The sequence below is a fragment of the Lissotriton helveticus genome, chromosome 1_1, assembly GCF_964261635.1.
Source record: "Lissotriton helveticus chromosome 1_1, aLisHel1.1, whole genome shotgun sequence".
In the NCBI taxonomy this organism is placed as follows: Eukaryota; Metazoa; Chordata; class Amphibia; order Caudata; family Salamandridae; genus Lissotriton; species Lissotriton helveticus.
Genome location: NC_136057.1, coordinates 1,219,889,034 through 1,219,912,439, shown reverse-complemented (window position 1 = coordinate 1,219,912,439; position 23,406 = coordinate 1,219,889,034).

Here is a 23,406-nt window from a genome sequence, read left to right as displayed (position 1 = left end):
TTCCAGGGTCCGCCCATGACTCACACATCCTGCGGAGCAGCATTGTCCCCCAACTGATGGCTAATCTGCGTCCAGAAAGTGCGTGGCTTGTAGGTGAGTGTGCGGTGAGGACAATTGTGTTGTATGTGTGGCATGGTGTTCCCACCATTCCTGGTAATGATATCTGTGTCTGTCATCACCCCACCTAGGCAACTCTGCGTACCCAAACCAGCCGTGGCTGCTGAGCCCCATACGGAATCCTACTACCCCTGGTGAAATGCATTATAATGATGCCCATGGGAGGACACGTCGAGTGGTGGAACGTACTTTTGGACTGCTGAAGTCTAAGTTTCTCTGCCTGGATAAAACCGGAGGGGCCCTGCCATACTCACCAGGCAAAGTATGCCAAATCGTGATTGCCTGCTGCATGCTCCACAACCTGACCTTGCGCAATAACATTGAACTGATCAGGGACCCTGAAGACCAACAGGTGGCTCTATCTCCAATCCCACCCATGTCCACTGATGAGGATAGTGGGGAGGAAAAAGGTGTGGACCAGAGGCGTCAGCTCATTGATCGCTATTTTCCTTGAATGTGAGTAACTACCTCTTGTGCAGCTAGACAATGCGTGATGTATGTTTTCTGGTGATGTGTGGGTGTGGTGTGTCTATGCTGCCTGTTCTGGTATGTTCTGTTTGCAAATGTGTGTGGGAGATGATGTACATGCAAAGCTCCCTGATGTGTGTCCTGTGATCAACTTAATTGGTGATGAGTGTGGTTTGTGGGATGTTGCAGTACAGTGTGTTGTGATGGGTGTGAATCACTTTCCTGACCTGTGCTTGTTGTTCTCTCATTATCCATAGGTCACTCCCACAGAGGCATGATTCTCCAGAACATTGATCCCTGCACCTGGTAATGACAATTTAAAAGACAAACACGTGATTAAAACATAGAGGTCACACAGCATAGAGTGTTTACGTGGTGTTTATTTACAGGTTGTCGATTGATGTTGGTGCATATTTACAAGTAGGTCTTGGGGGGGAAGTGAGAGTTGAAGGTCATGGCAGATGAAAACACCATGGGGACACCACATTGTGTGATGTCCACCTAGTCCAACAGACGTGTGCCAATGCTTGGCATTGTGGGGCAGGATAGTTGACAGGGTGAATGGCAGGCTCAAGGAAGGGTGAAGTCAGTGGCGGCCCCTCTTTGAGTGGGTAGATGGTGCATTTTCACTGCTCGCAGCTGGATCCAGCCTCGGACGGCCCCTCCGTCTTGGAGCCGGAGCGGGGACAGCTGTGGGGGCAGGTTAGTCAGGGGCCACCTCCCTGTCCGTGGCCTCAGGTGATGGTGGCGGTGGTGTTGGTGACCTGTCCAGCTGGGTACTTGGGTGAGGGGGTGGTGGTGTGGCGCGGGATAACCACTCCCTCCACAGAGCAGTTTGCTGGCCCATGAGGTCCACAATTTGGCCAATGCGAGTGTCCATGGACCGCAACAGCTGTCTGCTCTCTAGCGAGTCTTGGTGGGCCTGATCGGCCTGTGCCTGCGACCGCTCATAGGAGGCATGGACTCTGGTGATGGCATCCAGGGTCTCGGCCCCAGGATGGGGTGGGTCTCGTTCCCGACCTCGCCTAGCAACTGCACTCCTGGTTGTGAGCTGTGGCTTCACCTGTGTCCTCTCCCGCCCACTCTCCCTGCTTGCCTGGGATGTCGATGGCCAATCATCGGGCGATGGGTCAGGCAGGGTGGCACAGGCAGGAGTGGTGGTGGTGGTGGTAGCTGCACAGCTCACAATGGCAGGTGTTGGTGTAGTGACACAGGCCAAGGTGGTGGAGGCCGGGATGTCCTGGGAGCCTGATGGCCCTGGGAGTCTGCTTGGGCCAGCATCGTCCTCTGCACCCAAACTGTCAATGGGATCGTCCCCAGAGAGTCCGGGCTGTGAGGGGGGCAACTGGTGCTGGCGGTTGCTGCTTTCGCCGATCAAGTTGCGATCACCTGAGGGACAAGATTTTCATAATTAATGCTGTGGACATGACATGTTTTTGGTACCAACATTACAAATCACTATGGAATCAGAACATGGTTGTTGTTGTCATCATGTTGTTGTGGTTGACAGTACAGGGCAATATGGTGGCGTGGAGGTGGGAAGGCAATACTTGGATATGTGTGGTCCGGTCCTGCTATTGGATGTTCCCCCTGAGAAGATGTCTGTCTACCTGTCAGTTTGCAGGAGGAGATGCACTGGTCAGCAAATGGTGGGCGGACTCAATCTTGCTCTAGGATGAGACATGGGTGCCTCTTGGGAGTTGTAGTGCTGGTCTCTCACACACCCCACCCACCTCTCACCCCCCCACCCCCCACCACCCTCCCTGTTGACATGGGGGCCTGTTGGGAGTTGTAGTGCTGGTCTCTAACACCCCCCACCCCCACCACCTCCCTGTAGACATGGGGGCCTCTTGGGAGTTGTAGTGCTGGTCTCTCACACACCCCACCCACCTCTCACAGACCCCCCACCCCCACCACCCTCCATGTCGACATGGGGGCCTGTTGGGAGTTGTAGTGCATGTCTCTAACACCCCCCACCCCACACCACCCTCCCTGTCAACATGGGGGCCTCTTGGGAGTTGTAGTGCTGGTCTCTAACACCCCCCACCCCCCACCACCCTCCCTGTAGACATGGGGGCCTGTGGGGAGTTGTAGTGCTGGTCTCTCACACCCTCCACCCCCCACCACCCTCCCTGTTGACATGGGGGCCTGTTGGGAGTTGTAGTGCTGATCTCTCACACACCCCACCCCCTACCACCCTCCCAGTAGACAAGGGGGCCTCTTGGGAGTTGTAGTGCTGGTCTCTAACACCCCGCCACCCCCCACCCCCTCCCTGTAGACATGGGGGCCTGTGGGGAGTTGTAGTGCTGGTCTCTCACACACCCCGCCCACCTCTCACCCCCCCCCACCCCCCACAAACCCTCCCTGTAGACATGGGGGCCTCTTGGGAGTTGTAGCGCTGGTCTCTAACACCCCCCACCCCCCACCACCCTCCCTGTAGACATGGGGGCCTGTGGGGAGTTGTAGTGCTGGTCTCTCACACCCTCCACCCCCCACCACCCTCCCTGTTGACATGGGGGCCTGTTGGGAGTTGTAGTGCTGATCTCTCACACACCCCACCCCCTACCACCCTCCCAGTAGACAAGGGGGCCTCTTGGGAGTTGTAGTGCTGGTCTCTAACACCCCGCCACCCCCCACCCCCTCCCTGTAGACATGGGGGCCTGTGGGGAGTTGTAGTGCTGGTCTCTCACACACCCCACCCACCTCTCACACCCCCCCACCCCCACCACCCTCCCTGTAGACATGGGGGCCTCTTGGGAGTTGTAGTGCTGGTCTCTAACACCCCCCACCACCCTCCCTGTAGACATGGGGGCCTTTTGGGAGTTGTGGTGCTGGCTGCTTTTACAACATGCAAGGCTGGAAACGTAGGAGGCAACATTTGTGTTTGGTCATGGTGGCTGCATTTGTGCCCAGGACTTCACATTTGGGTGACTTTGTGGCCCGCATGCATGGATTGGAGCCTGGGGGATGTGTCTTGGCAGTTGTGCAAGGCAGACCATGGCAGTGTGATTGTGCTCATTGGTTTGTACTTACAAGCCTCTAGTCCCTCTTCGATTCCTTCCAGGCTCGCAGGGTGCAGTATGCCCAGCACCTTCTCCTCCAATTCTGCAAATGGTATGGGCTCCGGGGGAGTGCCGCCGCCAGTGTGGTGTGCCCGCAGGTGGTTCTTGGCCCTGATGCCTTTCACCCTTGCCTTGAGGTCGTGCCACCGCCTCTGGATCTCGTGTTTGGTGCGTGGCACAGTCCCTGACGCATTGACTCTGGTCACTATCCTGTAGTGTGTTTATCTAGGTACCTATATTGATACTCCTATTTCTGACCCTTGTCCGGTTATTAATTCACTAATGTCCGTACACCGGCACAGAAACCCGTTTTCAGATTAGGTCATAGCGCATGCTGTCACATTAAGCAAGCACTATCCCTTCAGCCCCCTAGAAAGCACAACGAGTTCTCAAAACAAATCAAACCTCCAACAGACCTGGGAAATCCCTCGCAGCTATTGTTTTGATTACGCTCGAGAACTCCTGCAAAGAATGTAAGAACGACCAGTCCTTATGACATTCTTGCTGACGTCTTATGTCCATCCTTACGTCAAACACGGCACCTTTCAGGTATAAATATACTGACGCTGCCCTAAGCTAGGACACGGTGGTGACGAGCTTGGAGCAGCGCTACTTGCCGGAGAGCCCAGCTGATGCAGAAAGCCCACGGACGCTGCCCCTCCCTGTTGACGCGCTGAGAGAGACGCTGCCTTTTCTCCTGCCGAGAAATCCAGCATCCGGCGATTCCAGCCGCCCTCGCGGGTAACTGGGATATCGAGCCCTGAGACAGAGATACCAACCCTCCAGCCTTCTAAATCCCAGGTACTGAACTGACTAACCCCTTACAGAGACTTCTTGAGTCAGATTCTTGGCAAAACAAACTTAACTTAAACTGCTACTTACTTACTCCCTCCCAAGTATTAGGCTTAGGTCAGGTACACCGGGGTAGGCGTAGTTAGAAGCACCAGTTGAGTACGATTAGTCAATGTATATATGTATGTATATCTTTTATCCATTTTAAGTATCATATGGCTAAGAAACCATATAAATGCTTTTACAGTATTATTTTATAATTCTGTTTTTACTGTATGCACTTTACTTAACTATAAGTATTGCAATAATAGCGATTCATTTCTCTTGTATGAGAAAAGAGACTGATCAATAAATAACATCTTTTTATTGAAACACGCCCATCTCTTATTTCTCTACAACCTGGTGAAACTAAGAATGCACGTACTGACTGAGTAAAATAGTTGTCTTTTGTTTTCACACGACTCTGGAGATATACTCTTGATTAGGGGAGAGCAAAGTTGTCATGTTCTATGGTTGTCAGAAACTAAATCCCTTCTTGTCTATCCAGGGAGGTTAAACTCCTCCTTGCCTATTCGAGAAAGTTTCTAGTGAACTCTGAGCTAGCTGGCACACGTAACTTTAAGTCTAATATCGTCAGTAGAAGACCTAGTTAACCACAGTCCTACGTCTATACTATTGAAGATATTATTCCAATGCGCAGAGCCTATTGGGATAATAGGAACTACACTACATGGCGCCCAACGGTTTGGATAGGCGATAAATCTAACGCAAGACATTAGAGTAACTCAGTCGTGCTTTTTCACACAGACCCTTTTTCCCATAAAACTCCAAAGACGCCTGGAGTGGGTGAAAGGTTAAATCCGCCAAACTTAGTAGGAGGAGACTCCTATGTATGGTTTTTGGTTTATTCAACGTTGAAGGATACCGTGTTCCAAAATATTGTGCATCTAATCTTTGTTTCCGTGGAAACCTGATCTGCAACAAAAACCCTTCTTGTCAGTAAAATGTCAGACAATGAAGAAGAAAGGGAGGCAGCTAGAATAGCAGCTCAACTCCTAGCGGATGACACAAGTCTCCTGCAAACTGACCCGGGTGCATTACTCATCCCGGTCAGCATAAGAAAAACTATAACCTTAAAACTTATACAAAATGGACTGACACCAAGAGGTGGTACAGTCATATTTGTAATTGAGGCACACGAATATCGGCAGACAGAGGTATTCTATTCATGGATAAATTTTCCAGCAGCAAATGCTGTAACAAAGGAGTTCCATTATTACAAAATAGAGGAACCTCCGGATGAGTACACCCCTTTCGAGGAGGTGGAAATACCACTCAAATACCAAGAGCACCTGCTCTGGTTTAAAGGCGCCCTAAAACATAATGATCACATCACCAGGCTCGGTCCACTAGGTAGACCAGGAGCAACGTGGGCGGTTCTAGCCGGATACACACCACATCCAGACATTGAAAAAATGGCAATACCAGAACTTTTAACACAGCTAAAACAACTGATTAAAATACACAGACATCTAGTCCAATATGTAATGCGGACTTCAACAGTCCAACCAGCTATTAAAATTCCACAGCTGACCACACATCAGGGGAACACAAATAAAATCACACCAGAGAACATACAGTCCTGTCTAGGTAAAGTACCCATTAAACGGGAACAAATTTCATTCTGGTTAGCACAGAAAATCACTCAAATGGAGGCGGTATTTCCAGATACCACCCCTGTAGAGACACAGAATCCTGACTATCTGTCTCCCAATGGGGATCGCACCACATGTGGAGGACTGTGACACTTGGGGTACAGTCTTTGCTTCCATTTACACAAAAACACATGGTGTTCCGTCCATGGCGGTAATACCAGAGGTGCTAAAACAGATTCAAAATGAATACGGTCCAGAACCTGCTTTAACTCTGGGTATGAAATTACTGAAAGACTTCAAGCAGGTCTCGGCAATATTACTAGCAAACATAAAAGGGGAAGCAGCAAATGTGGCGATCCGCCAAAGATTGAAGGAAACAGACATAGCAGACCAACCATTTGAACTTGCCAGAATCATAGAAAAATCCTATGAAGAACTAGGAAGAGATAGTTTGGGTGGGAAACCAGTGAAACCCCAACTAATTGAAAATCCTGAAAAAGTATTTATTAAAAATAATCTAAACACTTCAAAAAAGAACTGGGATGGAAATAAACAATCCACTCCCAAAGAAAAAAGATTCCAGTCCAGAGGAAGGTCTCCTCGGCGGAGAGAAGGATCTCCGGACCAAGGACACAAGTCTCCCCAGAGGGAGCCCTCTGAGAAAAAATACAACCTTAGAAATAGGGATAATTTGAATAAACCTGATAGATATCAAGATATTGATACACGTCCCTCTCGATCTTTTCAGACTTCCTCGCAGAAATCGGAAAGAAGAGGACGGTCAGAACACAGGGAAGAGCACGTCAAGTCCAAAGACACAGAACCTGCTCATCAAACTAAAAAGTTACAATTTCCAAAGAAGAAGGTAGCCAGCATTAAAATAATCAAACATGCCGAGGATCCTGAGGACTCAGCTGAAAAACGGAGAGTGGGCTCAGACAATGCTAGACAGCGCAGCAGAAGTGAGCATGGCTCGCAAGATCCTGATGAATCATCTGGAGACAGTGGACACGAATGAATACATTCAAGTGGAAACTGCAGATACCAGAGTTAGCAAACCTCATAAAATATATGAAATAACCTTACGTATAGAGGGAGATAAGACTAGGAAAATAAGGGGTCTATTTTGGGATAATCTCTCCAAGGGCTATGACATCCTTCTAGTTGAAAAAGACTGGCCACCAGAGTTTGTCAGGGAGTGCCCTCATGGCGAAGAAATGATTATGCCTGCCTTCTCAAATCATATTCCAATTCATAAAAAATATACACTTGCAAGAAAGTGGGCAGTAGCCCAGGCTCCTGCACTATATAAAAATCATGTGGGATGGGATGAGGACTCTCCTCCTCACAAAATCCAGTTAAAATCTCAACCGACTGCACAAAGGCAGTACCCAATTAAGCAAGAAGCTAAAAAACAGGTCAGGGAGATCTTAGATCAACTTGAATACCAGGGGGTGATTGAAACATGCACCTCACAAATGAACAATCCTTTGTTTCCTGTCTCCAAACCAGATGATTCATATCGTCTAGTTTTGGACTACAGACACCTTAACTCATGCTGCAAAACATTTGCAGTACAAAACTCACACAGTGCAGCACTAATGAATAGCATAGTGCGCAAAAAATACAAAACAACATTAGACATCTCTAATGGATTCTTTTGTCAAAATATAGCACCTGAAAGCAGATATTTGACCGCTTTCTCAATAAATGGCTCGCAGTGAATTTCTGTCGTTTGCCCCAAGGGTTCAAGAACAGCCCAGGATTATTCTCAGCAAGGGTAACAGAGTTACTACAAATATATGATGATGAGGCATTATCTTATGTCGACGACATCTATCTAACAGACGATGGCTTGGATACTCACTTGAAAAGAGTGAACACCATAATACTTGGGTTCGCAGCAGAGGGTTACAAATTCAACTTCAAGAAGTCAAGAATTGCCCATCTGACTGTCCTATTTTTAGGATATGAGTTATCAAGTAAAGGCAAAAGCCTGGCTGGCAATTTCCTAGAGAAATGTGCTGTAATCCAAGCACCTAGAACACTGAAAAACTTGCAATCAATTCTAGGTTTCCTGAATTTCGGAAGAACTTACATTATAAATTATGCAGAGAGGGTTAAACCTCTCTATGATCTAATAAAACCAGATTTTAAAAGAATCAACTGGACTCAAAAACACACAGAAATTTTGAGATCTTTACAAACAGACATGTTAGTTAAAACAAAACTGCAAACACGCGATAACACACGCAACCTTGTGATTCGAGTCATCCCAGGAAGATGCGGATTCACATACCTAACCTCTAATGAGGGAGAAAAGGTACCAATAGCATACAAATCACACTTGTACACAGAAACTGAAAAAACATTCAGCATTAAGGAAAACATTGTTCACGGGGTTCAAACAGCTGTAGCAAGAGAAAGATACCAAGCTGACGGCAGACAGATTACAGTCAGAACAGCAGAATCAGCCTTTGAGGCATTAACAACCCCGTGTAATTTACCTACTATGGCATTAAATCCAAGATGGATACAATGGGAAGATTCTCTTGCTACAGACAGAGCGAAATACTATTTTGATCCAGAGTTGACAAAATTAAAAAATCTAGAATATGAAAGAGAATATCCTCTGCCAATCGACATTCTGCCCATACGACAGTACGCCTGTGTGATACATACAGACGGACATGCTCAGCCCTCAGTTTGGGGAGAACAAGCTTATAACGCCACTTGCGAGATTAAAAAAGACGTGTGGCGCGGAGGTAAATTAAAACCTCTGTTTTCAAAAACACACTCAGTGGAAAATAATTCAGAACAACAAACTGAAATAATAGCGTTAAAACCAATAGCATACAAATCACACTTGTACACAGAAACTGAAAAAACATTCAGCATTAAGGAAAACATTGTTCACGGGGTTCAAACAGCTGTAGCAAGAGAAAGATACCAAGCTGACGGCAGACAGATTACAGTCAGAACAGCAGAATCAGCCTTTGAGGCATTAACAACCCCGTGTAATTTACCTACTATGGCATTAAATCCAAGATGGATACAATGGGAAGATTCTCTTGCTACAGACAGAGCGAAATACTATTTTGATCCAGAGTTGACAAAATTAAAAAATCTAGAATATGAAAGAGAATATCCTCTGCCAATCGACATTCTGCCCATACGACAGTACGCCTGTGTGATACATACAGACGGACATGCTCAGCCCTCAGTTTGGGGAGAACAAGCTTATAACGCCACTTGCGAGATTAAAAAAGACGTGTGGCGCGGAGGTAAATTAAAACCTCTGTTTTCAAAAACACACTCAGTGGAAAATAATTCAGAACAACAAACTGAAATAATAGCGTTAAAAATGGCGCTAGATAATGCGGATCGCAAATTCCCGACACTAATAGTGTGCGATTCATATTACTGCGTCAAATCATACAATAACGACTTGCAGAAATGGGTTGAAAACGGGTACAAAGATGACACAGGTGCCACAATAAAGCAAAAATCGCTTTGGGAACAAATAGTTCTTTTAAAGAAAGAACTACCAAAGACACACGTGATACACTCACTGAGTCATCAGCGTGATGGCGTTCACGTTGCAGGGAATTCATTGGCTGAGACAGCCACAGCGGAACCAACTAAATCGGCTTCCGTAGCTACTAAAAAGCGTTCAGTAAAATACATTGACGGGGAAACAATGCTGGCGGTAAAAACGTCATCAAAAGGCGACTGCTCAGCGCTACCCCTCATGTATCCACTCAATTATACATACATAATCGATGCAAACTCCGTTCCTTTTGCTCGAATCCCTGGAGTGGGGGATAGAGTGATTCCAAACATGGACAGGAGAGGCTTGTTAATAGCAGACGCACATATGGGTGAGGGTCTTAGTCACCTTACACTTAAGGATTCTCTAGAAGAATTACAATCAACATACTGGTGGCCAGGAATGAGCCTGCAACATCACATATTTGCAAAAAACTGTCAAAACTGCAACAGAGATCGCAGTGGTGAACGAAACGGTGTATTGCCATGGCGTTTCACCCAATAAGGGTTAGGCTATCGACATAAAATACCCAGTATGAATAATGCGTCATATTAACATGTAGAGACTATTTTCACTTAAAATGTAGACCCCAGCTCTCGGCTGACGTCTGAACTGTTATAAAAAGATTTGCGAGTCTATAATGGCATATACGCAACTGGCATGCTACATTCTGACCAGGGTCCTGCTTTTAGCTCTCGAGCTTATAAGGCGGACATGGCCGGCATGGGCATAGCATTGCGGTACTCTTGTCACCTCCTTCCTGAGGGAAACGGGATGGTGTAAAGAAAAAACCAGGGCATAGAGTAATCTATAACAGCAAAGGTATTAGGTTTGGGAGCTGGGTGGGTCAAACATTTAATAAGTGTCCAACGTAGTCTTAATAATCTGCCAAGAAATTCTCTGAGAGGTCTCAGTCCGTACGAACTATTGTTTGGGACTAGAATGTTAATCCAGGACCTTGATAGTCAAACTTCAGTGGTTAAAGAAAAATACTTTGATATCAAAGATCGTTTGGCTATTTTACAGGACTTAAACGAAACAAGAAAAGACCTGAGCAACATAAAGTTGAAACAACTGCCAATAACCACTGAAGAGAAACCACCTGTCCCAGCAAGGCCTGTCTGGATTCCAAAAATCGGGGATCTGGTCAGAGAGAAGATCGCGGTAAAGAAGGAATTTGGGCCTTCTTACAGAAAAGCAGTTCCTGTCTTGTCTGTCAACGGGACAAGATCAGTAGTACTACCACCCCTTGCTGGTAAAAAGGAGAACCGAGTTGTATCGATCGACCTGGTTAAACCACAATCATGTGGCCGATAACAAGTAGTAGGCCAAGTGGACTCCCAAGAAGTAGTAGAACACCAAAGTTTGCTACAAACACAGAGGTTCAAACTGAAAGACTAATCACAATTGATAAACCTACAGTAAAACAACAAGGACTATGCAACAAAGCCATGGAACTTAAACCTCTTGAAACCCAAATTAAAATCTTAAATCAAGAAACACCAGTCTACAATGATGTAACCACAGACTATGCTAATGAAACAAAGAAAATTCCAAAAACAAAAAGGAATCCTGAAGCAATTGAAACAATTGACAGAACAGCATCAGGCTACTTCATCAACTTCGATGATTTTTCTGAGGATCTGAGTGAACCTGAGGAACAGCCGACAACAAAAACTTTGAGAGACAAAGCAAAGGAACTCTTTCATCAACTAAAAGAAACCTATCTGATTTCTCCATGGATTGAACTTTGGGTGGCACTAGGAGTTTTCATCCTCATAATTTGGCTCATCATGGTACTATGCTTGGGACATTTCATTGAGGGAAAATATGTTACAATGGAGACAGCAAGTCAGATCATCAACTTGGTCCTGAAACCACACAAGTCTTCACACATCGAGAAAAGAGATCTTTCTTCAGTAAACTTCACAGCCAATCCTATACCCGGTGGGGTAGCATGGGGCAAAACTGATTACGAAATCTATGGTCCGGTTGAGCTCCTGAAGTATCCTCATCAATTCAAGATTTCATTAACTGACTTTGTAAAACCAAGTACATTTGCTGATGATTGGGACCTTGAAAGTATTAATGATATAATGTCTTATCTAGTAATGTCAGCTAAATTTACAGAACATGATTATTTGCAAGGTTCATCTAATTACGATCAAATGTTTTGTTACAACCATTATGGTAACCATTATCTGCATAAATGTACTCAACCTAGAAATGTTTTAAATTTTAACCAATGGGAACATTGTGCAACTCCACCAAAAGGCAGTTCAAAGACATATTTTGATAAATATTCATACTTTTCAGGGTTCAACACAAGTAATGCAGAATCATTTTATTTCAAATTGTTAAATAAGACAGGAGTGAAAACCATGCTTACAAACACAAAATTGATATATTCAGACTCATTCTTTGATAAAATGAATACATTCGGTTTAGATTTCTGGAACAATAACATTGAAACGAAAACGATCTGAGGCACAAAAGATTGGCAAGTGCAAGGTATAGAATCATTATTTAGAGCCTGCATGATCCCAGAACAAATTATATTTTTGAATGATACAATTCAACAGACATCCTGTCTTGGCCTAGCCAAAATTAAAGACTTAAATAAACCGTCTATTCCAAAACCAACACCTAATAGTAATAGCACAACGGATGTTGAGATAGACATATCCCATATTTTAAACCAAAACAGAACACATGCTGATTGGAAACAATGGTTGATCTGGCCCACAGACACAAATAACTGTCAAGACAGATTCCTGAACAAAATACAGGGGTTCACATTGACCAGGCCAGACCCAAGATACTCCCAGAGACAACATCCAGGGATTGTAACTACTTATAGTGTGGGGAAACTCTGCCGTCAATGGCTACATACATCCACACTGTCAGAAATTAAGCAACACTTAACTTTACTTAAAGAAGGTGCTGACTTGCGTGATTTCATCATGGGACCACGCAAACAACGTCTAAAATGTTTCATAGCGGCCTCTATATATGCAGCTTACAACGAAGCTTGGAAAGTAACTCAAATTGACACAGCAGAAAAAATACGGGAAATTGACCGTGTTAATTTGGAAAAATCACTTTCTGTTGTAGACAATGGGTTAATGACTCTGTCTTCCAGAATATATTCACTGGACAGTATTGTATCTTCTGCAATCGATATAATAGAACAAGACTTACTGATGTTGCAACACGGTCAGTCTCAATTACGTTCTATTGTACAGCTTGGCTGGACGTTACAAAATCTGCGTTCAGGCTATGTGCCTTGGCGTTTAATCAACACGACGTCACTATTTAATATCTTTAACCTTACTGATAAACAAATCAGTTTGGCACAAAAGGGTGCTGACTATACAATTCTGAGCATTGAAAAACTTGAGAGATTACCATTGACAATGTCAGAACGACCTGTCATAGAATGGATAATACATGGGATAATAAATATTCCGATAACAACTTTCCAGTTTCAATACTGCCAAAAGTATATACAGGCAGGCCAGTATGAAAGGTTGGGTAAAGGATACATTAAGTCCACATGGAACTTGCCCTATACACACACATGTGTCAGTAATAACGGACAGAGTGTATTTCTTAGTGGTAATAATTGTGAAAAATCACTAAGTGGCATACTTTTGTGTCAGGGTATTAGTTTGCATGGGGCCTGTGAAGGGACTTCAAATAACCTTTCATGTCACCAGTTAGGCACACCTACAACACAAATAGAACCATTCTTTAGAAGACTTTCGAACGGGAGTTACATTCTAATTGTAGATCACAGATGTTGTGGCTTGCTGCCAGGAAAACCTTATCTCGTAAGCGTGACTTCCAGGGTCATGTGCTGTGAAAGAGTATTGTTCCCGAATGATGCTCCAGACAGGGAGGGAAGGTTATGGCCCAGTTTAAAAATCCCTTCTATTCGAATTGATACTTTAAGCAGAATGAAGACTGTGCTCCTACAGACGCCAACCCAGTTGACGTCATCAAAAGAAACGTATGATCTCCAAGTTGCAAGGACAACGGCAGAGATTCATTCAATGTTATCAACAAATTGCCCCCTACACTTCGCAGAAATGCTGAACGAAATCTTAAACATTTCTGATACAAGTGGTATCGCGAGTGTATTTAAGACAGTTTTTTCAGGCGCTTTAACCCCATTCAAAGCGATCCTGGGTATTTTTCCAAATTTGGTCCATTCCATCTTTGGCGGACTTCCACTCCTGTTGGAACTCGTAGCAGGCATTTTATTCTCGCTACTATTGATTCGTTATGGCAAGCCACGTCACAGACAAGACTCCAGCAACAATGGAAGAAACGATCCTAGCTATCCGCTACCGGGACCGCATAACTAAAGTCCTTGGCTTAGCCCGGCTACGAGATCTAAATATGACCTGGTTTCTTTCATTCAGACCCATCTGGCAGAATTGTGTTATGCCTGTATTAAGATGCATGCTATGCGGCGAAGAATGCGTGTTGGACACCTGTCTTACACTACAATCAGATGTACCATTGGATGCAGATACTTTTTTGGGTCCAGTAAAGGCTCACGCATTGTGCTGTCCCCAGCGGCTACCTATCCTGATGACGGCATTCGTGGAAACTTCACCACTACGATTGAAGGGTAGTGAAGTACAAGATGAAGGCAGCATCGATCAGGTACGACCTTCTGTAAGCAGTTCTGATCAAACCATCAGTGAAAGCAATCATGCGCATGACTGCATGGTAGCGACATTTTCGAACCTAGTCGAACTTTCACCAGAAGCTGTAGACTGTTTTTTCTAGAATCTGTCTGAAATGATGTTTTCACCGGAACAGAGAGAATGATTTTAAACAAACTTGCACACGGCGTTCCCTGAACTCTGAATTTGGCCTTCAGTCTTTTAAAAACAAAGTGACTGTGAACAATTTTTTTCTTCTCCCCTGAATAGCGAAGACTTTTTCCAATTCCAAAATATTTACCTTTTTGGCACTTATCTTCTGCTTAAAGTAAAACTATTCTTAGAGAACAGAACTTCTATTCTTAGGAATACTAGAGACAGTACATTACCTCAACCTCTAGTTTATATGCAATTAATTGTGTTTATATGTGATGAGATGGTCTCGCAAGTATTTTCTGTATCAAGAGCCATTTCATGTGTAATTTCGCAAATTATTCATGCCGATATAAAATGTGCATCTCCTTTTTGAATGATTATACTGCTTGAATGCATACAGTACCTATACTCATTTCGTGCATTTCGCATACACCATTTTTCAAATACAAAAAATAAAATGTTTTTGGGGTGGTTCGGTATACACATGCACTGTTAGTTATGTTTACTATTGCTTAGTTTAGTAAATATGTACATAAATTCGTGGAGTGGGTGTAGTGTGTTTATCTAGGTACCTATATTGATACTCCTATTTCTGACCCTTGTCCGGTTATTAATTCACTAATGTCCGTACACCGGCACAGAAACCCGTTTTCAGATTAGGTCATAGCGCATGCTGTCACATTAAGCAAGCACTATCCCTTCAGCCCCCTAGAAAGCACAACGAGTTCTCAAAACAAATCAAACCTCTAACAGACCTGGGAAATCCCCCGCAGCTATTGTTTTGATTACGCTCGAGAACTCCTGCAGAGAATGTAAGAACGACCAGTCCTTATGACATTCTTGCTGACGTCTTATGTCCATCCTTACGTCAAACACGGCACCTTTCAGGTATAAATATACTGAAGCTGCCCTAAGCTAGGACACGGTGGTGACGAGCTTGGAGCAGCGCTACTTGCCGGAGAGCCCAGCTGATGCAGAAAGCCCACGGACGCTGCCCCTCCCTGTTGACGCGCTGAGAGAGACGCTGTCTTTTCTCCTGCCGAGAAATCCAGCCTCCGGCATTTCCAGCCGCCCTCGCGGGTAACTGGGATATCGAGTCCTGAGACAGAGATACCAACCCTCCAGCCTTCTAAATCCCAGGTACTGAACTGACTAACCCCTTACAGAGACTTCTTGAGTCAGATTCTTGGCAAAACAAACTTAACTTAAACTGCTACTTACTTACTCCCTCCCAAGTATTAGGCTTAGGTCAGGTACACCGGGGTAGGTGTAGTTAGAAGCACCAGTTGAGTATGATTAGTCAATGTATATATGTATGTATATCTTCTATCCATTTTAAGTATCATATGGCTAAGAAACCATATAAATGCTTTTACAGTATTATTTTATAATTCTGTTTTTACTGTACGCACTTTACTTAACTATAAGTATTGCAATAATAGCGATTCATTTCTCTTGTATGAGAAAAGAGACTGATCAATAAATAACATCTTTTTATTGAAACACGCCCATCTCTTATTTCTCTACAACCTGGTGAAACTAAGAATGCACGTACTGACTGAGTAAAATAGTTGTCTTTTGTTTTCACACGACTCTGGAGATATACTCTTGATTAGGGGAGAGCAAAGTTGTCATGTTCTATGGTTGTCAGAAACGAAATCCCTTCTTGTCTATCCAGGGAGGTTAAACTCCTCCTTGCCTACTCGAGAAAGTTTCTAGTGAACTCTGAGCTAGCTGGCACACATAACTTTAAGTCTAATATCGTCAGTAGAAGACCTAGTTAACCACAGTCCTACGTCTATACTATTGAAGATATTATTCCAATGCGCAGAGCCTATTGGGATAATAGGAACTACACTACAGAACCACAAACCTGATCTAAGAGCACAGGAAATAAGGGCAACCGATAAAAAAAATTATATTGGCCTTATTTACTACACAATAGACTCAAAAATCCCCATTTTCTGCCACACAAAAAGAGGAGATGAGACAGGTGAGGTGGAGTGTCTAATATATCCTATTTCCAAATGATCATCCAAATATTTTTTTCAATATTGGGTTTCAGGCTCAGTAAGGGCATAATCCTACTACACAGCAAGACTGCACCAGGAACCAGATTAATTATGCATTCATATACCCTGTGAGGTGGTAATTGGGTAGCCTGAACTGGGTCAAAAACATCAGCAGAATTCTTGATATTCCTTTGGAAGTATGTTCGAGGACGACTTTTGTGTAAGAGCACAATGTAGCAGAGTAACATGATGTTGAGCTTCTTGATAACAATGTGCTCTACAGAAGGAAGAGTTCAAAGTTACAGTCCGACGGTCCCAGTCAATCTTCGGGTTGTGGTATTCCAACCTTGGAATACCAAGAATAACTCAAAAACTTGGTGTTCTATGAGATCAAGAATGGCCGGTTCGGTATGACCATTTTCACAGACCAAGGTTAGTGGTGAGATGTTAAAATGAATAAGTCCTGAGGAAAGAGCAGACCCGTCAACTTTTAGCCATGGTTAAATCAAGAAAGTTCCCTGTGGCCTCTGAATCAAGTTGGATGGACAAACAGTGCCTTTATTGTGCAGAGATGATAAATGTTATCCAAATTGTCATGTTTCGTGGAACCTGATTAACCACATTAGTGACATATTGTGAGATCCTATACTCAGCAATTCTCGAATTGACGATCTCACTTCTGTCCGAGAGTTCTAGTTTTCTGATTTTACTTTACTAATCTCTACATTTGCCACTGTCTTATTCCTCTAGATTTTATTGGACTTTCACGGGCAAAATGCCCAGATTTGCCACAAAATAAACACAGGTTTTACTTGCGACTCAACCTTTCTCTTCATCTAACAGTGGCTCTCTGAGGCCTCCTATCTGCATGGGTTCTATTCCACTTTTTTAAGAATTGACCCATTTCTTGTCAGTTTTTATTACTACTATTCTAGGATCTCCTCTGTTTTTTTCACCTTTCCATTCGCATAATCTGGGATCTAATATGGCTACTAAACCAATGAATTCTGAACAATCATCGGGTAAATCTACTATGTGGGCCAATGAATCTTTTAGGTCATCTCTGAGTCCCCTATAAAATAATGAAGCGCGCTTCTCTTCAGGCAAATGAGTTTTGACAACCAACCTATAAAAATTTGCTATAAGGTTAGAAGATCCTTTGAAACTTGTATCTAGTTCAGCAATTTATTGTTGCTAGAACGAATAAAAGCATGACATACTAAGCGACATGCATTGTGATTTTAAAGTCTATTTAATTGTAGTTAAGAGGATCATTAATTTCAATCAAAGGGGTGGACCAGCTCGCAGCCACGTCTCCTAAATAAGATGGTACGAAAGCAATTTTAGCTGTATCTGTGTTAAAGAGTTGTGGTTTAATCAGGAAGTGCAATTGGCACTGACTCATATTTATTGCAAATCGAGAGCTGTCCCCGGCAAAATGTTCAGAGTTAGCCTGGGGTTCGGAACTAGAAGTTGAACTGTCGGGCCATTGTGGGGAAGCGACTGGAAAAGCAAAAGTTGTGGATCAGCATTTAGGTGGACTCAAAACTGGACAAGACTCCCTAGGTTTCATTTCCCTCCATTGCATGAATTCACTTCTATTTCTCGCCATTTCTTTCCTAAGTGTAGTATTTTCTTATTTTAGTTGTTGCATTTCTAACTGTAGGGCATAAATAACTTCTGTCAACTGTGTGGTGTCAGGAACGGCTTGGGGAATGTCAATGTTCAAACCGTCGCCCAAGGGGAATGCTATTTTCTATGGCTTAGCCTTTTTTTGCAATGTGACAGCCACTCACCTGAACTCCAGGTGATTTTGATGGGGCGAAGATATTCTCCTAATCCTGATGAAAACAGTTAAATGAGCAATAAAGTACATATGGCCCCTTTGAACTTTCTCAGGGGGAAAGGGGATGGGATAAAACAAGAAAAGAGCGAAATACTGGGTCCTCGAACTGGATGTCTTGAAACCACCGTAAGTGGCCTCTGAAGATGAGGGTTCAAGTGTCAGTGGTGGTTGTAGGGTGTATACCAAAATACAATTCTGAAATGCCCAATACTTAGCTCTTTTCTGTCAAAAAATATCAAGAATTAAAATAAAACATAAAATCCTCAGTGAAAATGTATAATCTCTTCTTCAAATGTGATCTACCAACAAGTGTGTGTTTTTTTGTGGACACCACATTGTTAATGATGATACTTAACAAGTAAACATTACCAAAGAGCGGGATGCTTGATCAAGGAATGCACTAAAATACAAGCACAGGCGTTATTTATAACGGTGGTAATTTGCAAATGTCTGGAATGCTCTGCTCCCACTGTAAGCTGCAGCAGGCGTGGGTCAACCCGGGCTCAAAACAGCCAGGGAACACAGAAGGTATGCTTTGCATTATGGTGTTGCAGGCTTCTCCTTCTTCTCAGGGTCTTTACTGACTTCTTCTGCGTCATCACGGCAGTTGGCGACAGTCGTCCTTGTTATGGTCTCCTCGTATTGCAGGCGGTGTGGGATGTCTGTTGCTGCATCCCTCATCCCCTGGATCTCTCCTCGATTTGCGTGAGTAATCCCCCAGGGATGCTTGCTGGTCCCTCGCATCATGGGTATCCAGCTTCTGTTTTTCCTGCAAAAGAAAGTACAAAAAATGCTAAAGAATCAAAGGCTCCCTTACTGGTGGTAAAGCGCTTGCGCTGATGTGTATATCTGTATAATTTAAAAAGCACAACTTATCTGACTGAAGACCCCATGTCTTTTCTGGAAGGCATCTGTGTTCTTTTGATAAGGCTGTGATGGAGCAGATTTCATCTGCAGTCAGGCATTGTTTTATTTTCTGTGCTACAGACAGACTGCATTTAAATTGCCACACACATTTTGGTGCAAGTTAAAAACATGGCACATGAAAAAAATGAAAGTGAGGCCTATTCAGTCTGAAATGCTTTTGCTGAATTAACATGTGTTTTTTCCAATGTAGAGAAAAGTGGCCTTTTTACCATTGAAGATTAATAGAATGTGTTTCTCTCTTCCCAGCTCATCCCATGTATATTAAATTTACTATTTCTGTCTTAAAGGACTTTGACTTGTTGCATATTTTAATAAATATTTTCAGTTAAATAACACCTCTTTTATAATGTGTGTGAATTAATAATGCACTAAACACTACACAGGAGACTAAATGCTTTTTGCATGAAAAGCTATCTAAAACAATAATGCATGTTGCTGTGTGCGCTGTATTAACTGTGTGTGTGCTTTTACATTTTACACTAAATGAATGAAAATGCTATGTTGCACATTTATTTTGCATCTTGTCATAAATAATAGAAAAGCTGCTTGAAAATAATAGCTTGGCTAGGTAAACATTTATAAGGGGTATTAGTATGGAGTTGGGAAACATAATGGGCTGATTTACATAAAATTAATATTATCTTTGTGTTTGTTTTATTTTTGGGGCCTACACAAAACATGGCTGCCTGTGAATCCAGCAAGGCTATGACATGCAATTTTACTGAAGAGGGAGCATGCGCAGACTGCACCAGCTTTCCTAAAGGAGTCAAGGACACTTTGAACTCTGTACATTCTTGTGATTGTGCCAATGTCCCAGTGTTAGTTAAAAGTGTCCATCTGACTGCGCTGTGGAAGGAAGAGAATTAGAATGAAACATTTTTCTTAGTAAATGTTGCAAATGTTTATAAATGTAGTTATTCATGTATGCTTCTTTTGTTAAAACTGGTAAAGTCAGGATTTTAGAATGAGTCAGGGTATTGAGAACTCATGCCATCATGACTGACCAATCACGTACAGGTTTTCCTGAAAGATGCTAATCTTTGTGTAGTCTGCCAATAATCAGGGTATAAAATAATGTCCTCTCTGGATGGGGCTGTTTTTTTCCCAGCTCAGCTGGCTTCTATGGGTTAGGTACGAGAAACGTCCCGGGAGATTGCTGAAGGGGAGGTGCGTCCGAGGAGAGTCAGGGGGAGGTTTCTTGCTTCCACGTCATATCTTGGCACTGCAGGCCACATTCCTTTGAGATCTGGTGAAGGGCGGGCTGTCTCCCTCCTTTTTGCTCTTTAGACACAGAGATGCACAGAGCAGCAACAGATAGAAAGGCTCTTTAGATTTAGATGCTAAACTTTAAGTTTATGCTTTGACTAATTAATTAGGTCTAAAAAGATGTATTTGTCTTATGCGTTTATTTCTCTTAATGGGAGATTTTTGCCAACTATTTAATTATTGATTAGTCTTACAAGACTATTTTTCTTAGAAACTCTTTAAGAATTTTGACTGATATTTTGCGCCACATTTTCTTTCCTACATGTAATGCTTATATGCAGACTGTAATGTGTTCTGTATTAATGCTATTTTTCCTGTTTTCCAAATTATGTAACCTGATTGATATTTTACTAATGAATAAAGGGTCAGAGAAAAATTAACTTTTGACTAGAAAATAAAACCCTTTAAAATATTCAACAACTCTCTTTATTGGCTTGAATAATAATTGCAGTTTTTACTGTTCATGATTATTTAAAATCTCCTGAAGGTAATACATGGTGTGAAGGGCCCAACACCTTTTGAGCGGTAAATTAGAGGTAGCATGAGGGTTTTGCATTGAGAAACTACCAGAAGAAATTACCGCTCCATCAGTTTTTGGTAAGCAGAGGATGGTCATTATTGATTAGTTTGGTGATTAATGATTATTGATTTCACCATCAACTATTCAACTAAGGGATCATTGACCTTAAGAGGGAAGTAAAATAATTGCCCAAGTTAGATAAATGCCCAAGTCCTGATTCCTGACTTTATGTTAAGTTAGTGCCTTGTTCTATGTTGTCTGGAACACGCAGGTATGCACACCTGTGGAATCCCGGGAAGGAATAGCGGGTGGTAAATGGAAGCCACACTGCACTGAGGTTACTCATCTGTTGGAATAACACTGAGAAGCTAAGGAAGGCTGGCAGTGTTAAATTAGGGACAATTTTCTGTGTGAGTGATTGATAGCAAAGAGTTCGCTGGTGAAACTTTGGTCTGATATCACCTAGAAAGGGTCACACTAAAGGAGTAGCAGTTTCTTCTGAGCTTGATTGATAGCAAAAGGGTTCGCTGGTGAAACTTTGGACTAAGATATATCCTGAAGGATGAGTCCAAAGGAGTAGCAGGTTCTTCTGCGCTTGAGTGAAAGGTAAGTGGAAGGGATTTACCTGTAGTGGTTGAAGAGTAACCGGAAAGTCTTACTTTGTGAAGGGTAAGCGGAATGTGTTACTCGCAGTGAATATAAATCTATCCTTTATTTAGCACAACAGACAGAGTAGCGAATGTATTTATGTTGTTACTAACAGAGTTATTGATTAAGAGAAATATTGCAGTAAGATTTTGTGGAGGGTCAGTGGTAGGAGTAAAACTGACTAAAATTGAGACTGACAGGTTTGGAGAAAAGAAATTGCATTGAACTATTGCAAAAATGAAAATGTTTTAAGGTTTAAAGAAGCTGTTAGGAGGTAAAGTGAAACATTCGTTTTTTATTGGTGATGCTCCTGAAGGAACACCTGTGCATTTTATGTCTACCAATTTGGGACAAAACACATGTATGTGGGTTCACCAATGGTGCAAGATTACTGAAAAAGAAGGTGCTTTGAGATTTCCAAAAGATGGTACTTTTGAATTGCAAATTATTGACAAATTAAGGGAAGTGTTATGTGAAATAAAGACACCATCTAAAGCTGCACAATTTGAGGCCTTAAGCATGTGGGAAAAAGCAGCAAGAGAGAAAGCAAGTGAGGATGAAAAGGTAAAGCACCAAATGCAGGAGAAGGGAATTAATGATGATAAAGATCTTCAAATAAATAATGATTCAGGGGATGAAATAATGGATGAATTGTTAAATGAGTGTCCACCACTTTATGTGATTCCCATGAAAAATACTGAAAATAGTGCACCAGTAAATACTACAGGGGTTACTGCTTCTGTTGAACAGAGAGAAATACAGACTGAGAGAACTGTGCAGACATTTTATATTGACCCATTACCTGTTGATTCAGCACTGACAGTGATACCTCCAGGTGTTACTACTTCAAATGTGCCTGATTCAGTCAACGAATTCCAAACTGCAGATGAACAGATAATGCCTAGAAAAATTATGACGGTCCTAATTAATATGGTCCCTACTGAAAAAGTTCAAAGAGCTGCAGAATCAGTGATTTTGCCAGGGTTTATTTCAGAAACTAAGAATACACAGATTATTGAACAGAAATTACCCCAGGCACTGAAGGGTGAGGGAAAAATGGTATTTACAACATCTGCATCCCAGGATAAAATAAATATATTTGAAAATGAGATTTTTCAAACCTGCTTGGAGGAAGCAACAGTGATTAGAAATATAGACAACATGGGAGAACATGTTAACACAGGCCCTGAAAAAGAGAAACAGCTTAGTGTTTTAAATGGAACATGTGAACATGGAGAAATTAACAGTCTCTGCTGTTTAAATCATGAAAATGTGAACCAGTGTCAGGAAAAAGAATTCATTCCCTGAGTATGGAAACAGTTGCATGTGCATTAACTACACATAATGGACTGACAGATTTGGCTCAAAAATATGAAAATGATGTTTCAGGAAGTTTTCCATTTCAGAAAGGTTTTAGGGTACACATGGATGATGAAGCAAATGACAAAATGTGTTCTTCAGGAATGCAATTGCACATTGCAGAAATAAAATATATTTTCAAATGCAATGGGCTTGAGAAATTAGGAGACAAATGGGCAAGAAAACATGAGAAGAAAAAGAAACCACCAGACCTAGCAAGGAAAATGGATAAGGAAAAGAAACCACCAGACCTAGCAAGGAACATGGATAAGGAAAAGAAGCCACCAGATTTAGTTGAGAAAAATAATAAGCAGAATGAGGGAGAAGATTTTGCTTACTCATTGAGAGAAAA